The sequence below is a fragment of the Cryptotermes secundus genome, unplaced genomic scaffold (genome assembly GCF_002891405.2).
Source record: "Cryptotermes secundus unplaced genomic scaffold, Csec_1.0 scaffold245, whole genome shotgun sequence".
Lineage (NCBI taxonomy): Eukaryota > Metazoa > Arthropoda > Insecta > Blattodea > Kalotermitidae > Cryptotermes > Cryptotermes secundus.
This window is the reverse complement of record NW_019736398.1, coordinates 1216873-1231466: the sequence shown is the minus strand read 5'-3', so window position 1 is coordinate 1231466 and position 14594 is coordinate 1216873. Positions and strand designations below refer to the sequence as shown.

The following is a 14594-nucleotide window of genomic DNA, read 5'->3' as shown; positions in this document are numbered from 1 at the left end:
GATCGTCCATTGAAATCACTGTGCCAATGGAAATATGTACTGGAATAATTTAGTTAGCTATTTAGTTGTCCGACCTTCTGAGTCTAGAAATTCTTGTGTTTGTATTTGAGAATGACTACAAATCTAATTAGGATCAGTGAAGGAATTAAGAACATGCTTTCTACCATTCATTTCAGAATCTTTCTCTTCCCATTTTCTACCAAAAAACCGTAGTTTAAAGTATACAGAACTGTAATTGGCACTCTTGGTTTGTATGTATATGAAACTTGTTCTCCCGCCCCGAGGCAAGAAATCAGTTGAGGGTGTTTAAGAATATGGCTCAAAGAGTATGTAACATGCATCAGACACGCATACAGAATGTTATTTATACATCTTAAGTGAATAGATAACTTAGGAAACTTCAGGGTAGATGAGAAGGCAATATTCAGATAAAGAACTCCGTGGCTTGTAGTCCGCAAGCGAACTATACCGACCGAGCAACCGCCTCTTGTCGGCGAAGTCAGTGCCAACTTTTGCGGATAGAGGGTGTCACGTGGTCAGCGCAACGGATCCCCACGGCCGTTAATATCGGTTTTCTAGAACAGATTTTAAATGAATACAGTGTGATATGTACTGGATTTATCTGGCTTAGGATAGTACCCAGTGGTGGGTTCTTACGAACTTAGTGGTGCTAGTTCCGTATATGATAATTTTTTTTTTACCAACTTGACGATTATTAGTTTCCCAGAAATGATGTTGCTTCACGGACTTAGCTGAAGATTGCGTCCATCCAGTAAGCAGTAGGTGAAACCGAAGATTAAGCACTGTATGCAGTCCATTGTATTCGTATCGTCTTTGTGTGTCCGTCACCAAACTGATTCAGGAGCGTACAGTGGTGAGACTTGTCAGATTGAAATACGGCTTTGACAAGTTAAAAGCCTCTTGAGAAGAAACAGTTGAGAATCGCGGAGCGGGATCGTGATTTCAGTCATGGCTGATTCGTGCGTTAGCTTTGAAATTGTTTACAACGTATTGAGTACCATCATCATCATCGTTATTCCTCTCGTTCTTTTCTTTACGTCTTTGGTCATTCACACTTGTGTTCCACATATGAAATTATGTGGGAAGGGACCTCCGGTATATGTTCCATGAAGATTCCTCAGTCGTGATGCAGAAATGTTTGTTCGTGTCCGCTAAGCCGCTCTTTGTGTAAACTTCCGATGTATGTGACTCATTTGTTTTCGTGTGTCTGTCATTTCTTGTGGCGAGTCGCGATAGCTCTGTTACTAAATTGACTTGCTACTGCTGACGATCGAACTTCGATTCCATTCCCAGATTTTGAACTCTTTTGTCTCTGCACCACATCCGTAACGCCTGTGAGGTCTACATACCCGCTTATGAAATATATTTCATTTGTTGAAGAAAGTTGTCTTCTGGGTTTAGGCACCGTGTATTCTTCGTTTTGGCCGACGTTTCGGAGGAACGTAGCGCCTCCATCTTCAGAGCAGTTGAATAGCTGCGGAGAGCAACGTGTCGATGGATAGCCTCCCCATAGAGGAATACTATGTAAGCAGTATTCAACTGCTCTGAAGATGGAGGCGCTACGTTCCTCCGAAACGTCGGCCAAAACGAAGAATACACGGTGCCTAAACCCAGAAGACAACTTTCTTCATTGTCATCGCCGTGAAAACCTCAAAACTTACATATTTCATTTGTTCTTTCCCCGGTGTTAAGGCGGCCAGAATGTGAATCTGACCACTCACTTGTCGGTTGCCGTGTTTGGAAATGTACGATTTACCTCTGCTCCGCCTATACGCTTCCCTGATGTGTTTCGGCAGATAGCTTTACTTGTTTACCTTTATCTTAAGTTGAGACGAAAATTGTTGTCGCCTATGGTGATTGTATTTATCCTGAGTAACTTATCGTAATTTATGTCTTGTCACCAGTGTCAATTTGTATGTATGCTGACGTACCATTACCACTACTTCGCTTTAAGCCTGTTCAAACTGTACGTAATTTTTTTTTTTTTTAAATTCACATAGTGGGGGGTGGAGTCCAGCTGGGTCCACTCGGCACGATGGCCACTGATTGGCCTATTGTAGCCTGCCCTGGGTGATTATGATGGTGCAGAATTTGGTGGAATAAAGATTGGCATGGGAAACCGAAGTACTTGGAGAAACCCCGCCCCAGCGCCACTTTTTCCACCACAAATCCCACTTGACCAGACCCGGGATGGAACCTGGGCCGCCGCGGTGGGAACCCAGCGACTAACCGCCTGAGCTGTGGCGCGGCCCACACTGTACGTAACGTCGCCGGCAGTGAGCGAACCATCAGCGGACCGACAGAATCTTCTCCGATATATTTCAACGAGTATGTTCACACCACACGTCACCGACAGGCACCGGCCAGCAGAGTTTGACGTGTCGCGTCCATAATTGTCTGTCGGTTGCAGAACACAGCCTGGTATGACGGCTCGATGCCGGTCAGATTTCTTTTTTCCGGTCAATGTGAATACTTGAACAAATTGTCGATACGCTGATGATCTGTTACCTGCCCGTGTCGTTACGTATAACTTTAAGCGCTAACACTGCTGACTAGCATTCAGGATATCCTCGATTCAAATCTTCGCCGACTGCCTTGACTGCGAAAATTCTTCACCCCTTGTAAATGAATGCCGGTGCGATCAATTGGAGTAGGCCACGACTTGTTCCTCCGAAGTAATTGGACGGAATTCTCCGTTCGTACATGACTCTCGATGGAGAATAAACGCCGTCGTAAATACAGTGGTGTTATATAGCCTAGTTTGAAGAAATTCACGGATCTTATTAACCCTTCAAAGGCCAGTGGTTCTATATGTATCACTGGTTTAACTGTTTTGGGTAAGGGGGGTTGAATGCTCTTGAAAATAACACGAGACACGTACGGTTTGCTGAAATATGTCATGGTATTCATGGAGATGTGAATTTAACCAGTGATATAGATATATAGTCTCCACAGACGCCTGTCAAGTGCCCACTTGGTTATCGTATTGGTTTCAGCTTATAACATTTAGTAACGATTTTGCTGAATTTGGCCTTATGGACATTTCCTCCATGCATATTTTGAGAAGGAAATGAACTTCTACATCGTCATGAACCAAGATGCAATGAAAGGTAAATAAAAAAAGGTAAAGCTATCCCTGTAAATGTCCTTGGAGGCCCATAGGATCGTGAGACATGTGTATTACCGGACAGAAGGGTGGAAATGCATGAGGATCGCACCAGGCTTCTGGAATATGACGCAATAGTGCGTAGAGCCTGGCACTTGATTGAAAGGCGGCCCCTATAATGCCATATTCATAGCATCGCCCGCGTCGGAATGCAAGAAATGACTTGAATATCTGACGTTTGTGAGGGACTACATGTTAGGCTCATAGATATGTAAGGAGTATGCTGTAGGCCTTGATTTATTGGTCTGCACCGCCGTCATAACCCCCCCCCCCNNCCCCCCCCCCCCCCATTGATGGAAGCATCCCTTCGTCTGGGTTACCTCTCAAGTGTAGAGGACCATGGAAATTTGAAAACTATTGCGGAAGTAAATACGGTTCTGACCGACGAAGTTTATGGAGCAGAATGTTTCTTGAGAAGCTGATAGTTCCCCAGTTACTTTTATGGAGCATGGCTTCTTGACAGGACTCGGCCGCTGGTCTCTGCCCTGAACTTAATGAATTGAGCCCATACTCAAACTTCTTTATGATCATTTTTACATGCCCCGCCATCTCAGCCTTCGTTTGATCACCTGAAAATGGATCTAAAGAAATTATACATTTGTTTTAATGGCTCGTAACGCAACCCGAGTACAGTTTAAAGTGTGAACATTCTAAATGGTATCAATTCGCATTGTTGCTTCTTCTGTGAACTACGATTGGGCCACCGGGGCTTTTCTCGAGGTTAGTACCCATCTTGCTGCAGAGTTCTAAAGGCTTCTGACGATGGTGATTAGCACAGGGACTGTTGTTCCCCTCCCCCCTACCGTCGTCCGGTATTCTAAAGGACACAGCGTTTCGCGAACTCAATCGGTTTCTGTTCTGAGGTGAAAGGGTGGAGAAGTCTGCTCTATTAAATCCCTAAGAATGAGCGAACTTGAGATTTTGACGAATTGATACGTTTTGAGCACCCCTGAATACGAAAAAGTGGTTTTTAGAATGCTGTCTATGTGTGCTACGCTAGCGCCAGAACTGTTGGACGGAGTTTATTTCCCGCGTTTAAGAGTTTATTCATCACAGGTCGATGCCCACTTATGAATAATCCAGCTCCCAAAATAGGAGCCCTTAACACGGCCCCCCTGTCCCCGAACATGGCATCAACGACTTTGGTTAAATTTCGGTAATATATGGAGACCATGATCCTTAATAAAACTGCGTGGGTGGTAAAAATGTAAAGCTATCCTTGCAACAGGCCGTGAAGGGCCATAGGGTTGTGAGACGTCGAGGATCCCACATTTTCTAGATAGTCGGCTCACAGTTTGCGGTGAGGTTATCAGCCTTACGCGTCGACCGCCCTTTATCCTCCAGGAAGATTCCTGGTACTCGATTGTGTTAGAGGTTGAATCGACCCCAGTGCCAGAGTGCGGCCGGAAGGATTAGATAAATTGAAAAAAAAAATCCACCTCATCGGGAAATGAACCCGCCATCTTCCGGCTTATAGCTTAATGTCCCAACTAACTACGCTACCGCGTGTACCCCTGCCTGGGTGGTATCTTCAGGAAAGAATCGGCATGCCCTCTTGTGGCCCAAACGTGAAAATTTTCTCCAAAACTACTTTACAGGCTTTAATTATATTTTTATCATGCATAAGATGCAGTGGGCTCAACTAATAAGACTGTGATCCTTCAGGTGTGTGTGAGAAAGTATGTGCGTTGTCCTTTTATCCATTCTTTAATTGTTTTGGTCAGACAGTTTTGTAGTGAGCCAATAGCCAACAGTAAGGTCCCTTGATAAAGTTATTTTCTTTTAATTTCGTATGAAAAGCCGGAAGGTCGCGGGTTCAAGTCCCGATGAGGTCATTGGATTTTTTTCAGTTGACCTAATCCTTCCAGCCACACTATGGCCATGGTGTCGACTCAGCCTCTAACAGAAATGAGTACCAGGAATTAATTAAATAATTTTCCTGGGGAGTAAAGCGCGGCCGGCGAGTAAGGCTGACAACCTTACCGCCATCTATGAGCCGATTGTCAAAATAATGTGGGACCCTCAACGTCTCACAACCCTATGGGTCTTCACGGCCTGTTGCAGGGATAGCTTTACTTTTACTTTTATGTACCGTAACAGGCTGACTGTACTTGCATTTGTTTTTAGTATTACGATGAACCAATCACAGGGGATAAGATGGAGGCGTGGAGCACGCATGGGAGACTTAAGCGTAGGTGGGAGGATAATATTAAAGTTGATATTGTAGTGAAAGGGTACGAAGGATGGACCGACGGTTTCTTCTTTCTGATGAAGAGCCCAGTGACGAGATCATGTGAACGCGATAATAAACCCTCGAGTTTCTTGAAAAGTAACTCTTCAAGATGGACTCTGCTTCATGGAGTCATAGCCATAACACAATTCTGTCGTTCTGCGGCATCATGATGTTGCCCGTGGAACCGGTAGGATATTGCGCCGTTACCGAAACATTGAGGATACCGACGGCAGGCAGCTCTGGATATCGTCTCCTCGTCCTTCATTTGCATATAAAGTAAACGCGTTCAAAGACAAGGCAATTCGTCTACAACTTCTATTTGTTTGCCACTTCCTTGAGACTGCGCCGCCACCGTTTCGTTTCGCTTCTCGCCGCGCAGTGGCGCATGTAAGAAATATGACGCACATTACAGTCTTTCCGTCACAATGTTCGCAGGTTATGTGACGCAGAACTTGTGTTTTGTAAATGCAGAGTTGGCGAATGTGTATCTTCTTGTAGCGGGCGGTACGGAAATCCCAGCCTGCTCGGAACATGCCTACGTCGATGGTCATAGTAACGGAGTGGATGCGTACCAAACAAAACAAAAAACAACCCCCTGGTTTTAGTCCTCAAGCGAACTATACCGACCGACGACCGCCGCTTGTCGGCGAAGTTAGTGCCAAACTTAGTCGATAGAGGGTGTCGCGTGGTCAGCGCAACAGATCCCCATGGCCGTTAATCTCGGTTTTCTAGACCGGAGCCCCTATTTCCTTGAAATAGTTCCTCGATTATCCTCACGAGGCTGAGTGGACAACGTTCCAGACCCACCACTTCTCAGAAAAACTGGTAGCGCCGGGAATCGAACCCGGACCTCTGGATCTGTAGCCAGGGACTCTTACCATTAGACCACAGAGGCGGTCTCTCAAAGCTTACCAACGAAATTAATCGGAAGAATAGAATTCCGACCGGCTCGTTCGGCGTTAATTCGTTTCATGCTTAAGGTCGTAAGGCCCTAGTTTATCCCCTTTCACCCCAAATATTTTTGTGTTTGTGACAAACGATATCGGTGGTCTTTGAAACAGTTTTGTGTCTTTCAACGAAATTTAATTTGCTGTTTGTACATGCTGTAGGGCCGGTCACGGTAGCCGAGCGGTCTAAGGCGTGCACTGTCTTCGCTCGCTCGGAAGCCGGAATCGTGGGTTCGAATCCCACTGAGGGCATGGATGTTTATTTCGCGTGTGTGTGGGTTTTTCTTTGTTTGTGTACAGGTAGAGGCCTTGCGACGAGCTGATCACCCGCCCAAGGAGTCCTACCGAATGTCTAAGATCTAGAAAAACCGAAGTGAACGGGCAAGTTCATGGAGGTAGGCCTAGGCTCACTGGGGCTGTAGTGCCAAGGAAAAAAAACATGCTGTAGGTTTATCCTTGATTAAAATATTGTTAAAAAGTTGTCAGGCCATAATTTCTCAATTTCTTGCGACTGTTTTCATTCCGAAGTGCGTATATTTAACTGCCGATTTCTGCATTTCACTTCCTTATGTTGTCATTTGCCCGTACCTTTACATGTAATGACCTTGATTACTTCAGGGCACCTTCCAAGTTATGTTCAGGATCCCTGTATTTCTCTCATGAAATAGAAGTGTGTGTACCACCCACAGAACACACTGACATGTTTTGCATGAACTATGAATCATGTTTATACACTCATATGAGTAAACTTAACATAACATAACATCGGGTTAGGCTGTATCAGACTTCATATTCTCTGTAACCAGGATTTTAAATTTAAAAAAAACATAGAAGTAGGCTTATGGGATCACCATATGTGTGTCTAAGGTGCCCTTGAATTCCCCCTTGTCGACTTTTGAATACCTGAACAAATCTTTATGAAACTTGGTATGTAGTTCATGGCACCTGAGTCCATCTCCACCCCGTACTTCATAAATTCCTTCCGTCTGTGTGTGTGTCTGTATGTATATCCCCCTATCGTTGCTAGGCAGCGGCTCGGTAAAAACGTTAACCGAGGCAACGAATACACACAACAATTGATGAACTGTTTGACGTGTCGTTTTGTTTCGATCCGTGTCTTATCAAAGGAAAGTAGGCGATCAGTTTTTCCAGCTCTTCATGCTCTCCTTCGTTATCTGTATTCTCAAAGTTTATTTCGAAAGTGGTACCACCCATCGTAGTTGTTCAGTACCGGCTAGTGGACTGATGTACGATATTTGCTTTTGCTCATCTTTATAGACACTGAAAAAATTTGGAGTATATATGTGGTTGTTTTGAGAGTGTTACAAAGGCCGCTCATTTCATGGACCCATGTGGACGTAGTAATTGACGTTCGGGCTTTCCTAAGTGAGTCTCAACTTCCCAAGGATTCTCCTGTGGAGCTGATGTAAACGAATCATTGTCTTAATTTTTTTCCCCCTTGGCACTACAGCCCCAGTGGGCCTAGGCCTACCTCCATGAACTTCTCCGTTCACTTCGGTTTTTCTGGATCTTACACATTCGGTAGGACTCCTTGGGCGGGTGATCAGCTCGTCGCAAGGCCTCTACCTGTACACAAACACAGAAAAACGCACACGTACAAACTAAACATCCATGCCCTGAATGGGTTTAGAACCCACGATCCCGGTTTCCAAGCGAACGAAGACAGTACATGCCTTAGACCGCTCGGCTACCGTGACCGGCCATTGTCTTAATACTGACAAAATTTTAACGTAGACTTACATTAAATTATTTATTTCGTCTTAGGTTGCACCTCGATGCTGTTAGGAATGATAAGAATGTTATAATGGTTAGACACTCCGGCCCGTTTTCCACCGGAATTAATCTGGAACTGTGGAGCTTATAGATGGTCGGTATGACTCCTTGGACGGGAGATCGGCCCGTCGCAAGGCCACTACCTGCACAGGACAACACAAACAAAAGAAACGCGGATAGACATCAATGCCTGGAGTGGGATTCGAACCCACGATCCCAGTGTTCGAGAGAGTGAAGACATTTCATGCCTTAGACGACGCGGCCACTCTGATCGGCAAGTTGATGGTGACGGTTACAGCAGTAATAGCAACAGCAAAGCAATAACATGGCTTGAAACCAAGGGTTATGAACTTTCTTCGCAGCCAGTGGTGTCCGCACTGAGTTCACTTGTCCCAGATAGCAGAATTGGTTTAGCTATTTGGTTGCTAAAGGGGGGATATACTCACTACACGTTGCTCCTGGCCGGCCATTCGATCGTTAATCGCAAACAGAATCAAGTTCACAGGTCACATATTGGAGATGGGCCATAGATTCAGCGTAAAAATACAAATTTAATATCGTGCCTGGGAGGAAATTCCTCAGAACATGGAGACAGTATGAGAGCCAGAAAATGAGAAAGCGGGTAGCCATAAACTCATCAGGTTTTTCTGAGTTTACTGCACCTGTAGAAGGACATGTAAGTGTCAATGTTTTGATTGTACGTGTACATAGGCGTAATACACGGAAGATAATGAAAAGAAACGCGTAATCCTGCAAATGCCCCCGGCTGCCAGTAGCCAGTTCGTTTAGGTACATTAACCTTTTTTAAGTTTTTTTTATTGATGGCCTGTTTATAATTTCATACGCTTCTTTTTGTAATTACGTTTTCAACTGAGGAAAACATTCGTGTCCATTGATCCAGTATCATAAGTGGGTGGAGGGTTCCATCTTCCTGGCTTCTATAATACGGGTAATGTTAATTTCGTCATTTAAAATACTTTTTTTTTTGAGGCGGGGTCAGAGTTGACATCCAGCATGATAGTTTAAGTTCTTGTATGTATGATGTTCCTTAAAACGAAGACACTGTTTTCGGATTAAGTAAACTTTGAGTGACCTTTAAAGGGCAGTAGGCCATGAAACTCGAACTTAAAGAATTTGAGGCTCTCACAGTAGTGATTATCAAGAGTTCTGTCTTCTGGGATATAACGTTGTGTATACCGAAATCAGCCGACGTTTCGAAAGAACATGTAGCCTCCATATTCAGGCTTAAAGAGTAAGCAAGAGCTCTGATTTCTACCTGCTTCATATGTTTCTTGTTTGACCTTGAAAATGGAGGCGACGTGTTACTCTGTAACGTCGGTTGGCTCGCATTGGACTGCATGACATTATATCCCCAAAGATAGAACTCTTCAAGTATACGCTTGTTAACTGTCGTTAATCGGGTTGATTTCGTCGACAGGAAGAAATGTCCACCAAACTGTCTCATCAGTTCCCTCCAATACAGGAGCCTGACTTCATTGACGCACCTCATAGTGTACTGAAGCTATGAGGAGACGGAGGAGCGAAGAATATTTTTCTTTTCGAAACATTGACGAGAAACAGGTGCGTTTCTTTACAGATGAGTACGGTAGTTACACATTAACGAGACTGGTGTGTATGTTTGTACAGCAGCTAACAACGCTGACAGTTTGCTCTTATTGAGTCACATGACCACATGATTTAGCAACTTTGACACTCATTGAGANTTTTTTTTTTTTTTTTTTTTTTTTTTTTTTTTTTTTTTTTTACTGGCGTAGAATCTTACTTATCAGGAACCTCAGGAAGAAAAGAAATGTTCACAGTTTTCAGCAAGACTGCTGGAACCCCAAGGTTGACCACAGTTAGTACAAGCGCCCTCTGTTGGGAGCCTCATTGAGCCGCTTTTCGTTCACTTTTCTATCGTCACAGTCAGTCCCCCCCCCAAGATCCCTCTTAATGTTATTTTTCTGTCTCCCTTTCGCAAAAGTCCTCACCGTGCCAGTATTAGTTCCATGTCGTAATGCCTAGCCCATTGTAGCCTCCAAGATATCACTGTGTTGGCAGTTGGCACGCAACAATAGGAAGAATGTTTATAGCTCGTCGCTGGGCAACAGTCAGCACTCCAATGGCGAGATGTCACGTGAATTGTTTTCTGTGTGGTCTGCCCTACGCAACAATAGAACTGTTTTCTCTGCGTGGTCCGTGCCGAGATGATATGAGAGAATACGGGAATGGGAATTAACTTCACTTGAGTTCCCAAGCTCCAAGGGTACAGCAGTGTGGCCAGAAGAAGAATTAGAAGACTTGTTGCGTGACATTACATGTACTATAGTTACAGTAATCTTGAGAGTGTAAGAACTAATTGTAGTTACGACTAGTGAAGATCCAGTAAATCGACTCACCAATCGAAACGCTCGTCTTAGTCACTGAAACACGCGATACTATGTTCTTCCCTGGACGCAAGAGATCACAATTAAAACTGCGTAACAGGTTTCAAAGTTAATTTAATTGCTGGCCGTATATAATTCATATAATTTCCCTATCGGTGGAGATTGAATATTTATTTCATTGCTTGAAGTGGTAAATCTGAAAATTGAACTGCATAGTAGCGACATTAACCTCCTGACGTCACAGATGAAGTCCCTGGACGGAGAGTGCTGCTGCAGTTACCCACTGCTTTGTATGCGGCTCCATGCTTTTCATTACAGCCTACCCTTGTGCTGCAGCCAGAGTCCTGTAGGACACACTTCATACCCCCACCACGCCCCACCCCAATCCCCCACACACGCAAACTTAAGGGGGATAGAACTTCAATACGCTTCTTAGATTTTTGCAGTTCTTTTTCTTATACGTATATTTGAATATTTTGAGGATATTATGCATCAGTTACACCCAAAATCTTTGTAAGTCACAACCAGCTTTTGGATTTGAGACTCGGTAGTGTATGTAGATGATGGACTGAACGAAGAGAACGCAGGCTTGGCACGAGAATATAGTTTAGCTTACATTCCTCATTTTATAAGAATCAGATGGATATCATCACATTCGTGAGCATATCTACATCCACCAATGGTCAGATTTTCGTGAGGGACATGTTTGCTTTGCCGGGAATCGAACCATGAACGTCCAGCGCATAAGCAGTTACTTTATGGCGAAATACCGGAATCCGCCTCCGACCACGAGGTCTGGGTTCTAGTGCGGCGCCTTTCAGCTCACAGCGTAGGGCTGGCTATGTGGTTTGTACATAAGCCTGTACTTCCATCCCCGCAGTAAACTTCCGATGTTTATTAATTATACAGTTTATATAAATTTGATATTTCTCCTATTTATATTTTATTCTCATTATAGATACACATTTATTTACACCGTAGTTTATTTTGTAATCGGTCATTGCACCAGCATGAGCCGCGATGGCTCAGTCGGTATAGCGACGGGCGACTGGGTGGAAGCCGGAGTTCTGTTCGCTGCAGGGTCAAGATTTCTCTCCTCTGCACAGCGTCCAGACTGGCTCTGGGGCCCAGCACGGCTGGCTCTTTCCCCGGAGGTAAAGTGGCCGAGGTCAAGAATGATGGAGCTGTACCCGCACTCTCGCATATGTCTTCGTGGCGTGGGAGATATTTACCTTTACCACTGGATTGTTATCATCTTCCTACCGAGTTACCAGGAACAGTTCTTTTGATGCTGAGACAATTGTGCGACGTGAGTTGTCCTGTGGGATGTTTACTCCCCTGCCTAAAGCAGCTAGTACGTTCAGACCATAATAATTGGCCCCGGCAAGAAATTGCCTTCTCAGAATTAAGGTCATTGCAATAATATCGGTGTATGACAATCGTTTTCGTTCGTATGAATACCGAAAAGAAAATCAGAATTTAAGGATACGGTACACGCAGAAGGGAACGTCAAAGGATATACTCCATTGTCTGTCGAATTTCGAGTTTTGAGACGAATGCTTTTGCCTGTTTTATCGAAAATTAGCTATATATTGAAAATTATGCTAAAAATATGGTCACGCGTAACGTTTTATGTACCCATCTATGCTAATAATTCACAGTCGGAAAATATTCGTGTTTGTGTTAGGACTTGGGGTTCTCCCAGACGTGGTTAGGGAGAGTTATGACTTCTGGGATATAAAGTTGTGTAGTCCGTTGAAATTCACCAGACGTTTCAGAAGAACATGTTACCTCCATCTTCATCGGTGGAGTAAACCGTGTAACAATTCTGCTTAATACTTGCTTCATGCTGGTTTCTTGCTTGACTTCAATCCTAAAGACGGACTAGATATATTCCCCCGAAACGTCTGTTGGCTTTCAGCGGAATGCACTGCGTTATGTCAGAGTATGACACTCTTCATTAAAATTTCTTACCTTCGAGGTTTGTGAAACACAACTCGGACAATTTACTTCACGAGAGAATCGCTGTTCAGGGTTTTAAATTTAATGGCAAGTTAAAAGCAAAAGGTAAAATTTGACTTAATTCTGTACTTAATTAAGCATCACACCATGAAGACGCATTGCTAAGAGGATTTATAGCTGCACACGTTCTTCACCTCAGCAATAAGTTGGGGAGAGTGGTCAGTTTCACTTCCCTGCCGCTTTACCCCGGTACTTTCCAGGTAGAAAGCTGACTGGGCTACATAACCGGTATGAACACCTCTGTCGGCAATTGAACCCATATTCTCTGGTTGTCCAACCCGTATCGTAGTCAACTGCACTGCCTAAGCTATTCAGGTGTCTAATGAAACAGGCTTTTTAATAATGCCCTAATTGCTTTTATGGAACCTTTTGTTTTGGAGTCCGTGCAACCCCAGGATTCTATATAGCACGGTGTGAAAATCACCGGGTTACAGCACTGCATTTAATGCATCTTCCAATCAGTATCGCATTTCTATTCCTGGACTTCCCTGGAAGCCATTCATAAATTAATAAACTTTCTAGCTTTACTTTTCAAGCACAATAACTTTGTATGTTATAGCAGACTCCATTACAGGACGTGACTATTCCTTAAGTGCGCCGTGGAGTAGTTCTCTACTCTCGTCATCTAACAGAAAATCGTTATGAACAGGAGGTGATTTTTTTTTTCCTCGTGAAGCTATTTGCTTACGAGTAGTTCTGAAAGGTTAAGTAACACAAAAGGAGCGGCCTCTCAGATGCACATGTACACAGCACAGACAGGGGCCTTTATTTAATGCTATTACCAGTGTTATTTTACGGGGCTTCTTCAGGATAAGGGGAAAGGGTTGAACAAATGGCTCATACAGTAATAAGGAAGTGTTTTGCTGCCGATCATTTCCCATTTAACATGAAAATATTATAGTCCGCATTTCTGGTAGAGAATCATAAGGAGTTCCTGATGTGAGTTGCCGGGTTATTGACAATGTTGAACGCAGAGTACAGTTACATGTGTGCGCCTCATTCACCGCTGCAGGTAATGTGTCATTTCATATATAATGGCCGAGTTCTGCCGTCTTCGAAAACAACTGAGTGATAATGAAAATTGCCGGTCACGGTAGCCGAGCGGTCTAAGGCATGTACTGTCTTCGCTCGCTTGGAAACCGGGATCGTGGGTTCGAATCCCACTCAGGGCATGGATGTTTAGTTTGTGTGTGTGCGTTTTTCTGTTTTTGTGTACAGGTAGAGGCCTTGCGACGAGCTGATCACCCGCCCAAGGAGTCCTACCGAATGTGTAAGATCTAGAAAAACCGAAGTGAACAGAGAAGTTCATGGAGGTAGGCCTAGGCCCACTGGGGCTGTAGTGCCAAGAAAAGGAAAAAAAAAGTAATGAAAATTATATCATTAAAGCAGTTGGATCAGTTGTTCATGTAGCATGACGTTGGGAGGAAATAATAAATGAATGTAAAGTTATGATCGGAATTTTCATTGAATGAGGCCACTTGGGTCACAAAATAGAAGCTAGGGACTTAAATCTTGAGCAGGTGAATTAGTTTTTTAACTGTCACGAAATAGTGCCCAGTTATTTTGTGATCGCCACGATGCACCTTCAAGTTTCGTAGCAACAAGAAAGTTCTTGAGAGCACGTACCAGTTGCCCAGCCAGTACCTTCTACCATGGAGTCATACCAGCGGGTTGAGACTAACGGTTTTCGCTCCTTGACTGCGGAGCGCTTCTATGTGTTTCCTGGGCCGGATTTGAGGTGGAGCGGCCGGAGCTTTCCCCCGAAAGCCTCAACAGATCCGGAGTAGAATCCACAGATTCTATCGAGACATTCGCTTCTCAGAATTTTTTTTTCCTTGCACTACAGCCCCAGTGGGCCTAGGCCTACCTCCATGAACTTCTCCGTTCACTTCGGGTTTTCTAGATCTTACACTTTCGGTACGACTCCATGGGCGGGTGATCAGCTCGTCGCAAAGCCTCTACCTGTACACAAACACAGAAAAACGCACACACGAACTAAACATCCATGCCCTGAGTGGGATTCG

At 44.2% G+C, this 14594-nt stretch overlaps 1 protein-coding gene across 1 annotated transcript in view; it reads left to right on the top strand.

Moving 5' to 3' along the window:
- LOC111869823 overlaps window positions 1-14594 on the top strand; it is a 621461-nt gene that overhangs the window by 583422 nt on the left and 23445 nt on the right. The gene's annotated exons all lie outside the window — the stretch shown is intronic.